This window comes from Canis lupus, chromosome 15 (genome assembly GCF_003254725.2).
Source record: "Canis lupus dingo isolate Sandy chromosome 15, ASM325472v2, whole genome shotgun sequence".
In the NCBI taxonomy this organism is placed as follows: Eukaryota; Metazoa; Chordata; class Mammalia; order Carnivora; family Canidae; genus Canis; species Canis lupus.
This window is the reverse complement of record NC_064257.1, coordinates 52,793,714-52,815,607: the sequence shown is the minus strand read 5'-3', so window position 1 is coordinate 52,815,607 and position 21,894 is coordinate 52,793,714. Positions and strand designations below refer to the sequence as shown.

Genomic DNA, 21,894 nt, shown 5'->3' with positions numbered 1-21,894 from the left:
ACAAACATCTCAAATTGCAAATTGCAAATCAAGTAAAGGTGTTAAATATTAATGGAAATGAGAATGTCACAGAGCCTTGTAGAATCTTCCTTAATACAGGGAAGATCATAAAGTCCTACAACTGACAATTTGGAAACACACACACACAAAAAAATCCTTATTTTTTCATAACATTCAAAGGCCAGTGGTTCAAATTACACTGAGAAATATAACAACTTTGGAGAAGAAGAATTTATGTATTATATAAGCATATCATATGGAAAGACTTTATAATCAGAGTGCAGCATGAATATAACACTAGAAAGGAGTAAATTAAATAATTCTAATATTTAATATTATCAAACAGTGATGATTAGATCAATTCATTTCCATAGATGGCTCCACAGAGATCAGAAAGTAATGTCTTTGGGTCAGAGTATCATATTGGGGAGTTCTTATGTGGTAAGGAAAATGACAGGTTCAGAGAAAATAAGTGACTTCTCAAAATAACCCAAATAGTATTAGTCTTCAAACCTTCTTTGAGTGCTCTTTCCAATATACTATGCTGTCTCATTGGGTGGAAACTTCAGATATTGTTTCATATAGGAAGAAGCAAACTTATAGCATTGGGATCCCCAAAAGAGCATCACTACCTAGATGCTAGGCTTGAATTGTGAATTGTGAATTTTTCTTTCCAGAAATATATGCTGAAGTCCTGACTCAGGTACCTATGAATATGACCTTATTTGGAAATAGAATCTTTATAGATGCCATTAAGATGAAATGATTAAGGTGGGCCCTAATCTAATATGACTGGTGTTCTTTAAAGAAGGAAAAGGGAAAAAAATTGCCACGTAATAATGCAAGCAGAGATTGGAGAGATGTATCTACAAACCGAGGAAACCAAGGCAAATACCTGAAGGTAAGAAAACACCTGGAAGGACTCCTCTGCAGGTTTCAGAGACAGCATGGCCCTGTCAACACATGATTTCAGACTTCAGCTTCCAGAAATGTGAGACAATAAAGTTCTGCTGCTTTCAACCTCCCTACAAGCTTCCCTGTGGTACTTTGTTAAGGCAGCCCTAAGAACCCAGCTATTTTCATGTTAGAGCAGACATTGAAACCTGGCACGAGAGGATTGTAGCAGACATTGTTAGGTACCTACCTGAGATCCATCTGTGCCCCATCACTTTTCTTCCCTGCTGAGAGAACTGTGAATCTGCTCAAACCTAAATATGCATTTACCCACTAAGTACCCAGCCACTCCCGGCGAGTCCATTTCCTTTACCTGGAATTTTTTCTTCTTGCCATGAGCACATTTGCAGTACTATCCAGTGAGTTGTCTGCTGTTAAGTAAATCTGCTGTGGGGCTTCTGATAGTTTACTCCATCTTAAGAGGCAACATAAGATATTTCTTTGCCTTTAGACATTATAATATGTGAACAATATCTAATATCTATGCAGTTGCTTCATCCAGCTTACACGATTATTCGTGTTATTCAGCCAGGTTGTAGCTATGAAGGAAAAGCCAAAAAGAATCAGAGAGTTAAAAAAAAAAAAAAAAAGAATGAGAGAGTTCAACCTGGATTCCAGACAGCATTAGCCATTGAATCCACCAAACCTGTAACTGCCTTCTTCTGGGCTTCTTGCTGTGCAACAGAGTAAGTATCTTTATGGCTTAGCTGGATTTCTGTTACTTGTTCCTGAAAGCATACCACTAGACATAAATACAAAGGCAACAGAAAGTGCTAGATGTTCCATGTCCTCATTCTTCTCTCCAAGGAAGGCAGTACCTGGGGACCCTCTTTTGGTGGGGCTCTGAAGTTCCAGAGACGGGCTGTAGTTTCTGTCAGAGGTTGCCAGTTGAATACATCAAAAGAGTATTTCTGGTTTTCAGATTATTTATTTGTGTAAAATGTATTTGGCAAGATTTTTACATTATTTGGTAGAAGTAGCACAGGAAATGCAATAATATGTTTTGGTTTACAACAAGTGAGACCATGAAGATACTTAAGTTTTTTCAACTATTTTCATTTCAGAAACTGCCTTTGTAACATATAATGATTTCTGACATTCTCTCTCTATTCTTCAAATCCTTGTCTGATTCCCTGCATGATTCAAAACCTAAATACTATAAAAATATCAATTTGGGGAAAGATCATAGATTCATTTGGCCCCACCATCCACCTGATATTTGAATTCTCTCTGCAGTGTCCTGACTAAAAACCATTTGGTCTTTTTATTCTCCTGCTAGTGGCAGTAAACTCCCTTCAATTAGGGGAAACCTTTTCTATCTGCAGAGAGCTTTAATGTATAAAAAGTTCTTTTTTCATAGTTAAAACACCTCTTCTTAGGTATTTCATAAGTGGCCTTAATTCTATCCAGTGACACCAAAGAAAAGTTTAATTCCTCTTCAAAGTGATAGCCCTTAGTGTTCCAGGACAGCCACCTGATGAGTCAATAGTTTCACAGAGCACTGTCTTACCTACAGAAAAAAACAAATCTCCTTTCTTCCCATTGTTTTATGTAAAACTTGCAAATCACTAAGACAACAGTTGTTAATAGACTGTCCTGAACTAATTAGATATATGGCATATGGTCATATTATTCATAGACTATAGGACCTCATTATTATTATTATTATTTTGCATTTTCGGTACATTTCTCTGAACTCAAACCAATTTAGAGCAAAAGCACGTTACAAATAGCTGCCATCAAAATCAAAACGAAAAAAGACAAAAACATAATCACCACTGAGGGACTCTGCCTACACACAGCCTCCAGGATTAGATTATCTTTCCAATGTAGGCGATTAGGGCCATCCTTTTCTTTAGTCATTATAATTTAATTAATGCATTGTAAGGTTCATTGAAGCTCTTCACTATTTACACTCTCTGCAGCTAAGCTCTCAGATTCTACTTGAATATTTATATTATGCTTACATTATCTCTATATTATCTTGATAGCTTTGGCCCATAGTTCCAAGTATTTGTTAATTTTGGGGTCATGGGCCAAACACCTACATATTTACTGTCTCACACAGTTTCATTACTTTCTTAAATTTCATATACATCTATAGAGCAAATATGAGCCTCTTTATTGTTTTATTGCCCAATTTAAGTTAACCTTTTCCCCCAAGTGAAGAAATTTAATCTTTGAAAATTTAAGACCCTCAGCTGACATTACCTAAAATCTCCTTTAAGTTCTGGGAAGGTTTGAACGATGTCAGTAGATATGAGGAAGATGGTGGGGGGCTGGAGGGGAGGAACGCATCTGCTCAGGTTGTCATCTGACCATGTGGAAATCTGTTGAGCCATCTTCACGCTCATGACAACTTAGGTCTTATTGTATGCAGGTCCTGAAGTACTATACTTTGTTCCCTTCCAGAAGTCCCCTTCAGATACACTTCTCTTTCTGTGACATGCTCAACTCTTCGAGCACACAGTTCAGATTGCTGCTCCGTTGCCAATATGGAGCTCGTGGACTCTGAGATAGGAGTTCATGAAATTTCTATCTGCCTGGATATAACAGGCAGCCAGAGCTATTCTATTGACATACACTTCAATCAGGAAAGGGCACACAGTTTCCCACTGCCACAACTCCCTCCACTCATCTTGGTGGGGCATGAACTCAGGGCCCAGGTACCATTTATGAAGAAGCTACCATCATCAAAACTCACATCACTATTCTTCACCCATGCCTCCTTCTCCAACCAGGAGAAGCTGTTGGAATTTGTGTTCTTCTGTGTATTTATACAAAGGCATTATCTTGTTTGAATACTTCTCTTTTTTGCAAGGTATAAACTTTAAACTCAGGAGCCAATAAAGAATACTTTTTCTCTGTTATACATTCCTTCCGTATGGCAACAAACATAGGATTACCTAGCTGATTGGATGAGGGAGGTAGCATCAATAGAAGAATGGAGATATCAGATAAAAATAGTCTAGCATTTCCAAATATTTTAATAATGCTTATCTTTTATGACTGATAAATAATGCTATAGAGAACAGAATTGAGAACAGAGATCTCTGGAGTATAACCAGAAACCAGAAACCTCCCTTAAAGTCAAAATAACTCCTGAATTTTTACCTATTTAAACAATTTTGATGTTCAAGAAGTTATTTTTTCAAAGATAAAAATCTCTCTTTGTATATTTAATCAAATAGCTCTAATTCTTTTTAGGGGACTATCAAAATTTATTCTTTCATATAATAGCTTTTATGTGAACATTACTTTGCTCACCAAGTAAGCTCACCAAGTTTTTTTTTTAATATTTATTTTATATATTTATTTATTCATGATAGACAGAGAGAAAGAGAGAGAGAGAGGCAGACACAGGCAGAGGGAGAAGCAGACTCCATGTGGGGAGCCCGACAGGGGACTCGATCCTGGGACTCCAGAAATGCACCCTGGGCCAAAGGCAGGCGCCAAACCGCTGAGCCACCCAGGGATCCCCAGCTCACCAACTTTTAATAATCCTCTTATATTTTCCAAGACTTCTAATAATAATAATAAAAAGTATGTATTCATAGTAATTTTTAAGTATTTAAATTTACTATATATAATAATAGTAAATGTTCCACTAATTTATTTTTCCATATATCTGTTAGAAGACAGTCTTAGTTTAGAGTATCTAGATGGTGTTGGATAGCCTCTTCATCAACCTTTGGCTGAACTTCCTTCTTAACCAAGATTATGCTTTACAAAAGTGTAATCCTCAAGGCACCTGCATCAGAATAATCTAGCATGATCAGTAAAAATGTAGATTTCTGGGAACCACCTGAAAGCTACTGAGTCAACATAAGGAGCAGGCAATGGATTCCAGATATTTACATTTGTAGGCTGCATCCTAAGTAATTTTTGTAAATGATATAGTTCCATGGAAATGTTCATTCGATTTTTTTCCATTGAAAATAATTCCCTTCAGCATAAAAGGCAAAAGTAATAATGCCATTTAAGAAATATTTCAATGTTAAAAGCAGAAGAAACTATAAACATGGTTGTTCAGTTCCCAAATTTCAAAAATTGAGTTGATTTGTCCAAGTAAAAAGAAAGGAGAAAAAAAAAAAAAAAAAAAGAACAAGGATTAGAACACATGTATCTTAATTAGAATTCCAGTATCTGTTTAATCTTTGTAATCAATACCCACTGGTTCCAATTAGTATGAGTTTTATTTCCTTTCTCTGGAGATCAGAAATCTTTGTGTAGCTTTCACACTTTTATAAGAATCATCTTACTAGTGTTTGAGCATTCCTCTAACAACTCACTATTCATTCTTGGTTACACTCCTATAGTTTCTTCTTATAAAAGGTTTCTTTGAGGGATGCCTTCATTCATCCAAAAAGCATATTGAGAGTTTTCCCTTGGCCAAACACAGCCCTGCTTAAAGAGGATATAACCTCTGAATAAAACCTACAAAAATTCCTACATTATGAAAGGGTATAATTTATAGGTCTGTTCTCCTTTAATTAATTATGCATGTGAATTACTAATATTTAACCATATTTATACTATTCACTTTGATTTTTTACTTTTAATATACTTAGTTTTTCCAAACTTAAGACATACACCTCCCCAAAGTTTTCGGAACTTATTTATGTTTTCTACCTAGTGTCCTTCTATCCATTTTAATAGCACCTTATCTAAAAAATTCCAAAGAAATGATCATTCATTTGCTGAAATTTCAAGAGTGAAGAATAATTAACCATCAATGGTGTTATGCTACTTGTATGAGAACAGAATGCTGATTAGGAGAGCACATTTTAGGGCAGCCCGGGTGGCTCAGCAGTTTAGCTGCCTGATCCTGGAGACCTGGGATCCTGTCCCACGTTGGGCTCCCTGCATGGGGCCTGCCTCTCCCTCTGCCCGTGTCTCTGCCTCTCTCTCTCTCTCTTTCTCTCATGAATAAATAAGTAATTTTTTTTTTTAAAGGAGAGCACGTTTTAGAATCAAAGACTAATAAGTTGAAAAGAAAAGGTGGAAAAATATTTACCATGAAAACATTAGCCATAAAAGAAACAGAGTGATACATTAATATAAAACAAGACTTTAAAACAAGAAATATGACAAGATAAGAGAGTTATTTCATAATAATAAAAGAGCAATATGTCAGAAAGATATAGCCATTATAAGTGCCTATATATGTGAAAACAGAGACCTAAAATATATGAAGTGAAAAATGACATTTAAAAGGGGAATATATAACTCAACTTTACAACTAGAAATTTAATATTCTGTTCTCAGGAAACGGTATGATGACTAGAAAGAAAATCAGTAAGGATATAGAACTCTTGAACAGTATTATCAACCAACTGGACCAAATTTTCATATATGGAACAAAAATGGGACATTCTACCCCACAGAAAACAGAACACTTTTGTTTTGTGCACATAGAACATTCTCCATTATAGATGATATATGAGGACATAAAACAAGCTTAAATACATTTGAAAAGACTGAAATCATACAATGTATGTTCTCTGTCTACAACTGAATCAAATTAAAAGTTAGCAACAGAAAGAAAATTGTAAATACATAAAATATTTAGAAATTAAACAACCCTTCTAAATAACTTATAGGCTAAAGAGGAAATCAAAAGGAGAGATAAAATAAAATGTAATACCTGAAAAAATATAATATAAAACTATATTGGATGAAGCTAGAGTAGTGATTAGAGGGAAAACTATATCATTGAATGTTTATATAGAAAGGATGAAAGATGTAAATCCATAATCCTGGTTCCATTCTAAGAACCGAAAAAAAGGAGAGTAAATCTGACCCAAAGTATCAGAAAGGAAATAAATATCAGGCCAGAAATCAATGAAGCTGAAAATATAAAAGCTAGGAAAAAGTAAAAAATAGGAATAAAACAGAAAGGTAATTTTTTTTAAATCTACAAAATCAATAAACTGCTGGTGGGATAGATTAATCATTAATATAAATATGAATACCCTTCATTGAGCTTCAACTATATTACATATCCAATCTCTTAATTTGGAGGAATTAGTCAGATATTACAGGTGCCACTGAAGAATTCTACATATGGTTTTTAAATTTCAATAAAATGATCTAAATAAGCAGAACTGATTAGATCGAGGGAATCTATAAAGCTCTATAGGAACTTTGGGAGTTGTGTTCTAGAGGCTTCTGGCTACCATAATAAAACTTCACTGACTCCTTCCCCTTCAGAAGTGTAAGCAGTGTATACTACAGAATTAGAAAAATAAATCCATAGTATTTGTCTGAAGAACAATTCAGCTCCCTGTGAACCCAAACCTATGAATACACTTATAATAATGCAATAAGTTCAAATGAAAACTTTATTGTAATATATTTCCAATTCTTTGACAACTACATGACTTACATTTTAATCCAAACTCTTACTAAGACTAAAATATTTTAAGCTCTTTCTTGATTTTACCAAACTGAGTAACAAAGAAAGAAATAAATGAAACTTATTTCAAATTGATTTGAGTTCACAGTACATTAAAGTCCCATTAAAGGAGCCATAAATGGAAAGTAATTTATTCAGTATATGATTGACTTGACATGATCACTTGCCTTTAATTTTTCACATTATCCTTGCTACAAATAGGAGGACTATCACAATTTTAAAGTCTTAGGCAAATATAAGATTGATTTTAGTATAAGATAGTAATGATACATAGGTAAAATTTACTAAACACTATGTGACCTTAGCATTACATGCCTATTATTTCATATAATATTCACCAAAAACCTATGATATAGGTATTCTTATTATCCCTTTTAAAAATAAGAGAACTGAGGCACAGAAAGATTAAATTGCCCAAGATCAGCAAGTAGAAGTGATAAAGAATGGAACTGAGTATAACCTCGAGGGAAATTCTGTAACGTAGGGTGGCCTAGAGTTCATTAATATACCAAGAGAAACATAGTGTACTCTAAATTAAAACATGAAATAAACACAATATATCATTTAGTGGTAGTCTCACATTGCCAATTCTGTGGTAAGCCCCTCAACAAAGCCACAAATGCCCTTATGACCCCACAAACAAGCCAACTTATGAATGACAGAGAAACTATTTACCTGTCCTATCCTGTGCTCCATTTTGCCCAGGCTTCTCTGGAAGCTAGCTGCTTGATCAAAAAAAAAAAAAAAAAAAAAGTATTTTAGTTCAGATATAATGGTCATTACTAAATCCATTGCAGGTTACACAAGGGTTTTCTAAGTCTCAAGATAAAGTACTCAATATGCATTACACAGATCTCAGGCACTTGATGGCAGGGCAATAGTGTTCCAATTTGCCACCATTTACTTGAATTAAAATTAAAACTGAATTGAATTATTCAGTTTTTCCTGAGTGAATAAATGAAATGAGTTTTAAGACTGAACTCCAGTGTGATATAATGAAGTGAGCATGGACTTCAAATTACAAAATCTAAATTTATTCTTTTGCTCTGATAAACACTGTTGTCACCTTGCAGAAATCACCTTTCTGAGCCCAAGTTACTCACCTACAATTGTAAAACCTATGTCTGCCTAATAGGGTTCATAGGGTTGAAATGAGATGGCCATCATGATGCTTAGCAGAGAGCCTGACGTAGCAGGTTTCTAAATAAGTAACCTGTAGTAGTCTTTTTTTTTTTAATGATTTTATTTATTTATTCATGAGAGGCAGAGATGTAGACAGGAGGGAGAAGCAGACTCCTCAAAGGGAGCCTGATATGGAACTTGATCCCTGCACCCGAGATCATGCTCTGAACTGAAGGCAGATGCTCAACTGCTCAGCCACCCAAGTGTCCCTGTAGGAGTCTTATTAATCACGTTTCTATCAAAGAACAGATTGTGCTCAAATAAATTAGGATGCATTTATTTTTAATATTAACTTACTTTTTTCTGAAACAAAGTTATATATGCACTTTTAAAGTGACAATTATAGGGTATACAGTGACAAATAAGTGACTCTATTCTTTTTCCTTTACCTGAAAATTCCCCTCATGGGGACCAACAGTATAAACTTTCAGAGACATTAAATGAATATGAAAGAATATATGCAAATCCTCCTGTTTAGTGCAAATGATACCCACTGCTTGATCTATACCTTATTTTTTTCACTTAATTTTATATCTTGAGGATCACTGAATATGCATGCTTTTGGGTTTTGGAAGGATCTAATAAAGAGCATGTCTCTTTCTCCCCATATTCCTAAACCAATTGAGATATGACAAGAATCACCAGATAGAGACTATAAGAACCAGTTTTAATACTGATGAAGAACAAGAAGACTTAGCTTCATGCGAGAGGCAAAAGGGCTTGCTAATAACCTCTTCCCCAATAGGGACCTAGGAACAGTTGACCCAAGGGAATGTTGAATTCCAAGAGCAGACACAGACCACAAAGTGCCCCTCCCACTCCGAGTGGAGGTAAAAGGACTAAACTAGTTGCCTTTTTTTTTTTTTTTTTTTCGGTTTAGGTGAGTCTATTTTATTTCCTTCTATTGACTATGGCTATAATGAATATCCTTGACTATAGATATATTCTGAGATATGAAAATAAAGAGTATTTGCTTGTTACATTTTGGTAGGTATTACTCAGGATGAGAAAAATATTAAAATGCATGTACAAAAAGACACTCATTTCATCTTCATTAAGTCACCAAAATGTGGTGTTAGTGTCCTGCAGTCACAAGACGGGATTGGAAACCATGTGCCTCTACAATCTATCCAATACTTCCTGTTACACATGGAAACATGCTTTCAGGACAGGAACGTGACAGTACTCCTTGGCACTCCCACATCAATAGCCAGAGGGACATCATAAGGTCTAAGAGATAAGCTCCCAGGCCTGTCAACTTTCAGACAACTCATTTACCCAAAACCCAAAAATCTTTTGCTTAGAAGCAGCATCTTGTTTATAGACCCAAATAGCAGGATCCTAAATCTGGCAAACATAACCAAAAGGGGAATGAAGTCTCTAAGAACAGCAGTGGCTTGTGAGTAAAAACACACTAATTATTCCTCTGCAGCAACAATTGTAGAAATTCTGGTTTGTGCCATTCAGGCACCCTGCAAAGGAGGCTGTTGGGAACAGATTAATCACAGTAGCTCAGGACAATTAGACCCTTAGTTTAAAATGGAGAGCTGCAACCACAGATGGAAAGAACGGCACATACCTGAGAGATATTTTGAGGTAAAATTGATAGGACTTGTTAAATGACTAGCTGTGTGGGCTGAGAACATCAAGGCTGCCTGGGTGTGAAACTGGATAATGGTACTTAGAAAACATAGGCAAAGAAGAGGTTGAGAGTTTTGGTATTGGGCTCATCACCTTGAAGTGCTCTTTAGACATTTCTCTGATGTGTATGATTTCCTTAATTTTGATCTTTATTTAAGAGACAGTCCAGTAATTCCTTTGAGTTAAGATGTCAAGAGGTTCTAGATCCATCACGTAATTTTTGAGTGCTCTTGAGCATGATTGTATGGCATACAATGTCAAAAGCCCATGGGGAAGGAAGACCTCTAAAGCCAAGTATCTATAGATTCTTGGCAACACCAGTAGTAATAGGACTCCTCCACTTATAATACCCGGTAATTTGAGAGAAAAGAGACAGAACTGAATAAGGATTGCAACAAGAGAATGATTTGACCTAAATTATATAAGTCTAGATCAAAATGTAACACCTTGGTCAAATGTACATTTTGACACAAACTTTAAAGTTATGCCTGTGGTACCACAACTTTTACATTATCACAGCAACATTTTGTGGGGCATCTGGGTGGCTCAGTGGTTGAACATCTGCCTTTGGCTCAGGGCATGATCCCAGGATCGTGGGACTGAGTCCTACATCAAGCTTCGCACAGGGACCCTGCTTCTCCCTCTGTCTATGTCTCTGATTTTCTGTGTGTGTCTCTCATGAATAAATAAATAAAATCTTTTTTAAAAAAGAAAGTAAGAGTGTTTCTGTTGGTTATGTCATGACCCTGAATCACTTAGTGTTTAAAAGCATCAAAATAGATATACATTCACTTTTATAACATACCTCTAGAAGCCATCTGCACTTTAATAATTTAATATTTTCAATTAATGCCTAAAGACTTTTAAAAACTTCCTGGCTATCACCAAGTTAAATAGATCAATGATATAACAGGAGAATGCAATTTGTTTTCTATTGGAAATGCATTTTATTCTAAGAGTCCAAAATGTAAAACTATTTTCTCTTGCTCTCCTTTTTCAATGCAAAAACTGACTACTCTTAAAGGGGGGAAAGAGAGTACTTCATATAAATAAAAAATCAGGCAATTAAAATAAGAAGTAAACTTACTAAATTTTCCAAGGGCAAGTTTAATGAAAAGGTTGCTAATTATAATTCAAATAAGAATTTAAACTGTAGAATGGTATATCCAGAAGTTAAAAATAGCTGGCTGACACAACAGAAAAACACCAAAATCTCAGTACCATAATAACAGTAAAGCCTTAATTCTTGCTTCTGCAAAGTCTATGACAAGTCAGGAAACCCTCTTCAATATAAATCCTATGCCACATAGAGTATGTGGTCTCCCAGGTCCCAGGGCCATGGGGAGGTAGAAGCAGCTCAGTAACTCATAAACACTTTGGCTCAGAAAAGATCTGTGTCATTGCATTTCCATTTTGTTTTTCAGAATTAGTTAAATAAACCTCATATAAATGAAAAGGGGGCTGAGAAATATAGAGAATATAGAAATATAGAGAATTCATAGATATTTGATGATTACTAGTTATCTGATCTTTGACATGGTGATTTTTTCCATGTGTATCCAGACATCTTCAAATTTCTGTCTGAAAGTTTTTATTTTGCATTCATTCCACCTACAGAAGCACTTCCTATATTATTGCAAAATATTTATGATTCTCCACCCCCAATCTGTTTATCTGAAGTGACAGCTTGGCCAAAGTCCCATCAGTTTTCAAGAGTATCCATAATGGTGACTATAGGAACCTGGAATTTATAGCTCTACTACAGTATCTGACAAAAAAATATTTGCCAAGAAGTTACAAGGTGCCTGGCTGGCTCAGCTGGTAGAGCATGTGACTGTTGATCTCAGAGCTGTGAATTCAAGTCCTGTATTGGGTGTAGAAATTACTTAAAAATAAAATCTTAAAAAAAAAGACATTTAGGTAATTGTTAAATACTTCCTAACACACTTGTTCTGGGGACAGACTTCTTTTTCTTTCTAAAGAAAATGTAATTTGTTCTAGGATATTAATTCTATGCATTTCACCTCTAATAACGGTCAAGTAAGCTCTTGATGACTGATCCTCCTGGACAACAACTATACATACTAGAATAATGATAAAAACAACTATGGAAGTTCTCTAGAAAGCAAAGAAGAAGAGGAGCAAGAAGAAGAGGAGGAGGAAGGGAAAGGCAGAAGCAAATTTTAGAGGGGAATTACAACTTGGAGGAAGGGAGCAGAGCTGGGTACATTTTCCATTTTTCTTTTAGGGCTTCTGCTCTGAAGGGCCTTCAGAATCTGTGCCAGGAAGGATGGTTAAAGATGTAATAGAAAGTCCACTATATTTCTTGGTTGAAGAGCCAGAAGGCAAAATTTGGGGCAACAGCAATTACTAGAAAATGAGAGGCAAATTCTCAAAAGAAGACAGGCAGAGAGAGGTAGCCTAAAATTCTGAATATAAACTGCCAAGTCCCTGGCCGATGCCTACACTATGTTTGTGTCAGTGTCCAATTGCTATGGCCAAGACTATAAGAAGTGAACTGAGATATATGCTGCTGCCCAGGAGTCAGTTTGTCATTTGAAACAAACCAAATTAATTGTTTAGACAAACAAAAAACTGCACTCATTTGGAGAGATACAACATAACCCAAAATATTCACAATATAACATTTACAAGTTCAAGTTAATCAATGTATCAAGAAGTAGGAAAACACAACTCATCCTCAAGGAAAAAAAACAATCAACTGACACTGATTCTAGGTGGTCCAAATGTTAGAATGAGGAGACAGAAAGTTAAAGGCAGATATTAAAACTATGCCCAAGGATGTAAAAGAAATTATGTTTCAGAGAACTAAAGGTTAGAAATCTAAACAGTAAAACAGAAAACCTTAAAGAAACTAATAACATTTCTAGAACTGAAAAATACAATGTCAAAAATAAAAATTATTCAAATAATGAATGTAATAGCAGAATGGAGATGACAGACTCTGTAAACCTGAAAATCTATCAATAGAAAGTATACAATCTGATAGAGAAAATATTTTAAAAATAGACTCTCAGTAATTCGTAGGACAATATCAAAATGTCTAACATAGGTGTAATTGGAGTCTCCAATGGAGAGGGGTGAAAGAACAAGGCAAAAAATATCTCTGAAGAAGTTCGAGCCTAAAATTCCCCAAAACTGGTGAATAATAGGAATTTACATATTTGAAAATTTCAGTAAATGTCAACAAAGAATAATATTCCTAATTATGTGATAAACTTTTGAAAAGCAATAATAAAGAGAATATCTTGAAAGCTTTCTGAGAAAAATCACATGTAAATATGGAGGAATTATTATTATGTTTATTATTATTATTCTAATGGTTGTAAAACTGTCACGAAAACAATACACACCAAAAGAGAATGAATCAACACCTTTAAAGTGATGAAAAAAAAGTTACCAACCCAAAATTCTATACTCTTGTGAAGATAGCCTTCAAAAATGAAGAGGGAAAATTTTTCAGTTAAAAGAAAACTTTTTTTTTGTCTCCAGCACATAATCTATGTAATAAAACATATATTGAAAAATGGATGGGAAAAATTATACTATACAAACAGTAAGATTAAGGAGATCAGAATGTGTATATTAAAATTAGATAAACTGAAAAAATATCAAGAGAGAGATAATTATCAGAGATAAAGAGAAATAATTCATAAAAGAGTTAATTTATAAGAAAGACATAAGTGTAAATAGATTTATAGCTAATAACATAAATTAAAAGTTCATGAAGCTAAAATTGACAGAAATTAAAGAGAAAAATAGATAAGTCTCTATTAATGATTATAAATTTTAGTGGCCCTCTCAAAAATTGGTGGAAGAACCATGCAAAAAAGAAAAACAAAACAAAACAGTAAGGATATAGATCTGAACACTATCAACAACATTGATCTAATTGATATTTATGGAACTCTACTAAATAAAAACAGAATGCTTATTATTTGCAAGTGCTTATAGTATTTTCACTAAGATAGGTCACATGTTGGGCTAAAGAAAAGTCTCCAGAGACTGAAAAAGGACGAAAATCCTGCAGAATATATGCACTGGTCATAAAGGAATAAAATTAGAAATCAAGAACAGTAAAATCTCTAGAAAACTTAAAATATTTATAAATTAAGCTTCTACATAATTCATGGATAAAAAACTCATAAGTGATATTTAAAAATTTTTAAGCAAATGAAAATTAAAGTACAACATACAAAAAAGATTTTGTTCTTGTTAGTGTTTAGAGAGAAATCTACCGCTTTAAATTATTAGAAAAAAAAAAGACTAAGGTATATTAATGACCAACGTAAATAGAAGGAAATAATAAAATGTAGAAACTAGTCAAATAGAAAACAAACAATAGAGAAAATTAACAAAGCCCCAAATTGATTCTCTGAAAAGATCAATTTAATCAACTTTTAACTAGATGGATTAAGAAAAAAAAGAGAGAGAAGCAGCACAAATTACCAATAACAGAAAAGAAAATGGAGTCACCACTGCAAATCCTATATACATTAAAAGGGATTTAAGAAAATGTCATGAACAACTTTAAGCCATCAATTTTGATGACTTAGATAAAATGTACAAATTCCTTGAAAAGTATAATTTATCAAAATTGATGCAAAATAAATAAGTAAATCTGAATAGCTTTACAACCAGTAAAGGTAATTAATTTATTTTTATCACAAATCTTCCCATAAGAAAGCTTTAAAGCCCATTTGCTTTTGTTGGTGATTTCCATTAAAATGTTTATGAAAGAAATCACACCCTTCCTATTCCTCCAGAAAATAGAGGAGGTAAGAATTCTCATCTCATTTTATGAATCCTGCATAACCTTATTACCAGAACTTGATAAAGAAAATAATAGTGGGACACCTGGGTGGCTCAGCGGTTGAGCATCTGCCTTCAGCTCAGGGTGTGATCCCGGAATCCCAGGATCAAGTCCCACATCAGGCTCCCTGCATGGAGTCTGCTTCTCTCTCTGCCTGTGTCTCTGCCTCTCTCTCTGTGTGTCTCATGAAAAAATAAAATCTTTTTTAAAAAAGAAAATGATTATTAGTATAATAATTGATGAAAATAGGTGCAAAAATCCTTAACAGTATATTAGAAAATTAAATCCAGCATTTATATAAAATAAAAATTATTATTAATAATCTGCAGCCTTTGCCATTTATTTATTCAGCAAATATTTACTAAAAACAGTAATTGCAACAAAAAGCTTGCTATAACAGAGGAACACCTGGAGTTCATTCAGTTACAGGTTTGAAGTGTCAGGAGCACCATTTTCTCCTTAACCTGACTCGTTTACATTTAAAAAACACGACCAGCAGTTTTTAGGTGTATGTTGTGATCTGACAGGTGCTTTCATTTTCTTCTTCTGCCCTGAGGCACAAGCATATTGCTCATAACAGGGCTTCATTTTGATGGAGGTCTTCCTTCTTTAGGAAGAGGCTAAATAGTCATGTGACATGTGTCACCACCAGGACTTTTTAGAGGTGAATTCAAAGTTCTGTTATCCTCAAGGACTTTAAAATTGAGCCTCTTTCTCATAAAAATACTTTACACCATCTGATGTATTTTCTGGATAAACTAATTAGAGACATCCTCACCCATATTTCATGTACTAACTGTCAAATATCTTGCCACATAAGAATAATTGGTAACTTTTGTGTTCTATCATATATGTAAATTGAATTAAAAACTACATGATATAAAAAAACTAGATGATAGCCCAAAATACTTCCTTTTTATTAATATTTTCCTATTTAAAAGCCAGGCCAATGTAAACAAAGACATGATAATCGTGATCATAATGGACAGCACAGTTTATTTTTCCAACTTGAAACTATTATTGATGAAGGATTCCAAAGGTGATGATAATTGTGCCCTACATGACTGGAATAGTCCATCCCATGATGCTCTATAATATTTTTAAAATAAAAACCATACCTGAATGACATAATTTATGTTAAACTATTATACTTCTTATTTTGCTTTTTCCTGCAGCTCTTTTACCTTGTTCTGTTATAGATGTGCACATTACCTTGTTTGTTCCCACAAAGGCAATTTTCATCAAAGCAGCAAGTGGCCTGAAAGGAAAAATCCCCACTCTCTCTGCTTCCCGGATGTTTAAAAACCATCCATTATTCATGGGCCCCGGATTAATAAAATCGGGTCTAAAAACATTTCTGACTTGATACAGGGACTGTAACTAAATTGATGGTGCAGTGACCAAAAAGGTCATGGATCATGCAACTGATCCAGTGAAGGGAATTTAGGACTCTGAGATCTGAATTTTCCAGAAGTTGTACCAGTCTTACACGTGTTGCTTCACTATTGTATTCTGGCATTGTTCTCAGAATAGTAGATATAATAGTTGGTATAGGATATAAAAACATTTCTTGTTTATTTTGCCTCAGTGCCCAATTAAACCAGGGAGAATTATATTTCCTTTGGACTACCTCTAGGATTCAACCCCAGGACTTCTCCCCTTAGTGATCCCCGTTTTTATCTCACCAGGCTTCACCTTTCTCCCAGCAGGTCCCATCTCTGGTCATATAGACATTTTCTCCCTTGTTCATTGAAAATTTCTTTACCTTCTCCTTTCCTAGATTCCTCAGTATTGGAAGGAGATTCATGGATAGTTAGTAAGCATAAGGATGTACCCACGGTGGTGGCATTTTACCTGAGAGAGGTCAGTTTTATACTGTGTTATCTGTCCTGTGTAACAACACTTCAGACAATGTGATTCAGCACATGTGAACTTGACTTTCTTAGATGGAAGGAGAAAAAAAAAAAGAAAAGCGACTTTCCCTATAAAGAAAGAGTGGCATCTGAGGATATGTTTAGCAGGGTGTCTATTGCAAAACATAATTAATGGCTAGGCATTCCTATTCATTAGGATAACATTTGCAGTGCTCTTTTTGAAATCTGCTCCCTTTGTGTTGCGTGTGGTCATTAGTCACACTTGAGAAGGCAAGTGCTCTCTTTATCTTGCTGTGGCTGATAGAGACCGTATACCATCCGATCCAACCTCTGTTTTATTAAACTACCGATTTCACTCAGCACATTTAAGGTTGAATTTTTAAAGGAGAAAAAGATACAAAGTGGAAGAGAGTAAAGACCAGGTTTAAACAAAATGAGCAGAGTACAAACACAAAGCACAATAAATTCCTTCAAGTATGAGCTCTGGAAATAACCTTTAAGAGAGTCACAGATCATGTTCCCTTTAAGTGCAGTTCAAATTGTGGAAGAATTTTCTATCACAACTGCAATCTAAACACTCTCCATGCCTGGAGAGTAAGCAGAAAAACACGGTGCATTTCAATTATAAATTTACCGAATGTTTACTTCATGAGTATCAACAAATTTGAATTAAGTCATTGAGTGCACACCACAGCATTAATCATTTGACAAGGATAATTCATCAGCTAAATTATCTTCCCTTCTCCCAGAGAACTTCGATTCATTCCACTAAGAACAATGCCAAGTTGATGTGCATGCTTAAAAAGTTTTATCTTTGGCTTTTTTTTTTTTCAAGATTTTATTTATTTATTCATGAGAGACACACACAGAGAGAGTGAGAGAGAGAGGCAGAGACACAGGCAGAGGGGGAAGCAGGCTTCCCACAGGGAGCCTGATGCTGGACTCCATCCCCGACCCTGGGATCATGCCCTGAGCCAAAGGCAGATGCTCAATCGCTGAGCCACCCAGGAATCCCGTAATCTTTGTTTCTTATTCAGAAAAGGGAACAAAATCCCTGATCCTTTCATTTATTCTAACGTTTACATCTGGATGGATGGGAAAAGATAGGACCTATATCATGTTTTACTACTTTGCGACTATTTAGTCTAACACAAACATTCTATCATGGCGCACCTCTGCTTCTTCCCCTCCAACTAAACCCACTAGAGTGTTCCCAAGCCCATGTGTATCAGGAGCAGTTTGTTGTAACCTGTCTTTGCCTCACCTCTGTAGGTGAGAATTGCACTTGACCCTCTCACCCCTACAATGCAACCAAAATGCTTTGTACCCCTGTGTTCCTTACAATTTCCGGCCCCTTGGGATCTATCCATGCTTCTTCTGCCAAGACTGCATCTCTTCTCACTTTTTCTTCCCAACCAGTATGGCCTCATAATGCAACATTGAGTACAGCTGAAGTGTTTCCTTGTGCTCCCTCCCAGGTAAGACGTGCTCTTTTATGCTGGTCTGTGAATTCAACATATATGCTCATTATTGCATTAGTAATACCTATTTTTATATTTGTGTTTGCATTTGATTTAAATCCTGTTTTCCTTGTTAGAATGTTAGCACATCAAATGCCAGATATATATGAGCTGTTAATAATTTTTCATGAATTCAGTAAGCATCTTAGAGCTAGGAAATGCGGAGGTGAAGAATCATTAATTTTGTCAACAAAAAGGCATTTTAAAAGCTTAACTTGGGATCCCTGGGTGGCTCAGCGGTTTAGCGCCTGCCTTCGGCCCAGGGCATGATCCTCGGGTCCCAGGATCGAGTCCCGCATCGAGCTCCCTGTGTGGAGCCTGCTTCTCCCTCTGCCCGTGTTTCTGCCTCTCTCTCTCTCATTCTCTCTCTCTGTGTGTCTCAAATAAATAAATAAATAAATAAATAAATAAATAAATAAACAAATAAATAAAATCTTAAGAAAAATAAAAATAAAAAAAAAAAAGCTTAACTTGTGTTTTTAAAAGTATTTATTGTGTGTATGCACAAAGAGCTTAGAATTTTAATTAGAGAAGTAACATAATCAGTTTTATATTTATATTTTATATATTTTATATTTTATATTTTTCAAGGGCAATCACATTTCCCTTCCTAATTATCTCCCAGACACTATGCCAGTTGCTTGGGAAAAAAAAGTGACTAAGACATGATATGCTCTATTAAAGCACGGTGATGATAGTACAGTAGTGGTTATAGACCTCTAAGCAGTTAACTAAAATATAATATGATGTGGAATAAGTCAAAAGAATGAAAGGCACAGCATAGGGAATATAGTCAATGATATTATAATAGTGCTGTATGGTGACAGGGCAGCTACACTAGTGATGATCATAGCATAACATATAAACTTGTTGAATTGCAATTGTACACCTGAAATCACAGTTGTACGCCTGAAACTAAGGTAACATTGTGCATCAACTATTCTTTGGTTTAAAAAAAGAAATATAATATGATAAATGTCTTAGACAAGGTGTGCATCACTTAGCTTATTCTGTGCAACAAACTACCCCAAAATTTAGTGGTTCAAGCAATAACCATTTATTAGCTCATGATTTTGTAGATTGCCTGGTTGGTACTAGCTTACTTCCTCAGAAATGTCCCACATGTTAGTTAGGAGGGTAGCTGACCATGACTCAATATTTTAACAGAAGCTCACTCAGAGGTCTAGTGGTTGGCAGGGACATGCAGAGGGACAAGGGTGATTGACCAAGTTTCACTCATTTAATAGGCTGGCCACACTTCTTCACCCAGAGGAAGCAGAGATCCAAGATCGGGAAAAGGTCATGTTCCAATGAGCAAGTACTCTCAAGCCTCTACTAAGATCAAATTTGCTAATGTCACATCCACTAATGGAAGTCACATGACAAGCCCAAGACAGTGTGGGAGGACACTACCAAGAAGCACGGGGAGTAGAATAGGAATTTTACCAGCCATTTTGCAAATAATCTCTTTTCCATAACTCTTAGCTCTGCCTGCTGGGCTTTTGGCTCCTCCCTCTGAGACATTTTCCTTTTCTGTATAAAGTAAATGGCCCAAGTTGGTGGTTGAGTAGTTTTCTAAGTCTGCTTCCAACAGAGATTTAGGAATCCAGAGACCTCTTTTCCATTTGAAGTGACTGAGTTTCTTTTTTAGTCTAAATTAGCAGTCTTCTTGTTGATGTCACTTCTTTCAAAAATTCGTGTGCTTTTATACATCTTTTAACAACAAGTCATTTCTACAATTATTTTCATGATAGGTCTTTCTTTTTTTGGATCTTCTTTACTTTGGGCTGCTTCTTGAGGCCATGTTATTTAGAATCTTCAAAGCCCTTTTGTCTGAGTGAGAATGTTCACTAGACATCACTTCAACTTTCTTTTAGAATCCGAACAAATATCGGACTCTAAAAATATGAACAGTCATATCCTTGATTTGATCTTGATACAGAGGCCATGTTTTACTGGAAGTGTCTTGTATTTTTAACACGTCTTAGGTTTTAATTTACATTGGGACTCTTACTGGCTGGATGGACTACAACTGAGAAACAGTTAATCAAGCACATCCTGGCTCCTCTATATTCTACATAAATTCTTCTTGCAAGCTGATCAGCTCTTTCTTTAGCTCATCTTTCTTTTCCTATAAATTATCATAGACAACCAAAAGAAGCCAGTGAAATTTTAAAGTCTTTCTGAAAATTATCTTGCCAATGTCCACATTTTTTATCTTCCAAATTATGCCAAGCAATAGTTTTGTGAGTTGTTTCATAAGATAAAATAACACATGTCACAATCTTTCCATCCTCCACTAGCAGTGTGCTTGCCAATCTTCCAGACTTCACGAAATGTCTTGTGGTTTCTGCCCCCTGAATGGTCTCCAAAGCCACTGTCATGTATTTGTTGTTGTTGTTGTTATAGAAACTTCGCAAGTCTAGATATCACTACCTTTTATCAGTTAGCTTTGGTTGAAAAAAAAAAATCAGCCTTGACACAGTCACTCAAAACAACAACCATTTCTTTAGTTCACTATTTTGTAGTCTGTAGGTCACTCTAGTGGTTCTTTGATCTGGCCTGGCAATCTATGACACACAGAAAATAAGCTGATCTCTACTGAGTTCTCTTAAGCATTGCAATCAGCTGGCAAGGTGGCCGGCGGGGAGTGTATTACCTAGGATGGCCTTTCACACTGGCATTTAACTGGAGCATAGTTTTCCACACATAGCAGCAGAGTTCCAAGAGCAGAAAGAGGGTGAGCCCCAGTGTGCAAGTACTTTCAACATGTGTTTCTTTCAAGTTAGCTAATGTTCTATTGGCCAATAGGTCACATGGACAAGCTCAGGGTCAGTGTGAAAAGGCACAAGCAAAGGGTATGGACATAGGATAATAAATTATGGTAGCTATTTGCAAAACTCTACTATAAACTATAAGAAGACTGCAAATGAAAAGAAAGGAAAAATCAACTAGCTATTAGAGTAAGGCCAAATCCAAGTCACATAGGATTTCAGAGCACAAATTCTAAGATTTAAATTCAGCAAAATAGAGAGCAGAGAGAGACAAAGAGAGAGACCATGAGCACGAGTGAGAGAAGAGGCAAAAGGAGAGAATCTTTCAAGCAGACTTCCCACTGAGCCAGGAGCCCGACTCAGGGCTTGATCCCACAACACTGGAGATCACGGCCTGAGCCGAAACTCAAGAGTCAGATGCTCAACCAACTAAGCCACCCAGGTACCCCAAGAGTAATGACTTTTCAATCAATTATTCAATTTAGGATTTAGGGATCATTTAACTTCCATGGTGTATGTTTTTGTCCACTAAACTGAATTCTGAAGTCCTCCACCCCATTTAGCTCCCAGTTTACACTGCAAAAAATAAATTAGGAAACCAGGACTATGCCATGGCTAGTGCTCCATCCAGAGAAATAAAGTCTACTCTAACTATTGCAGTTTTGTGGACAATGTGAGCCAGGAGAAGCAGCAGTCT

The 21,894-nt window shown here is 35.5% G+C and overlaps 1 long non-coding RNA gene across 1 annotated transcript in view; it reads right to left on the bottom strand.

Moving 5' to 3' along the window:
- Positions 1-21,894, bottom strand: part of LOC112654411 (uncharacterized) — a 73,888-nt gene that overhangs the window by 14,918 nt on the left and 37,076 nt on the right. Inside the window, exons 5-6 of the long non-coding RNA XR_003133019.3 lie at positions 8,048-8,094; positions 1,268-1,493 (exon numbers count right to left, since the gene is read on the bottom strand). This is a non-coding gene — a long non-coding RNA (uncharacterized LOC112654411). The remainder of the gene's footprint in view (positions 1-1,267; positions 1,494-8,047; positions 8,095-21,894) is intronic.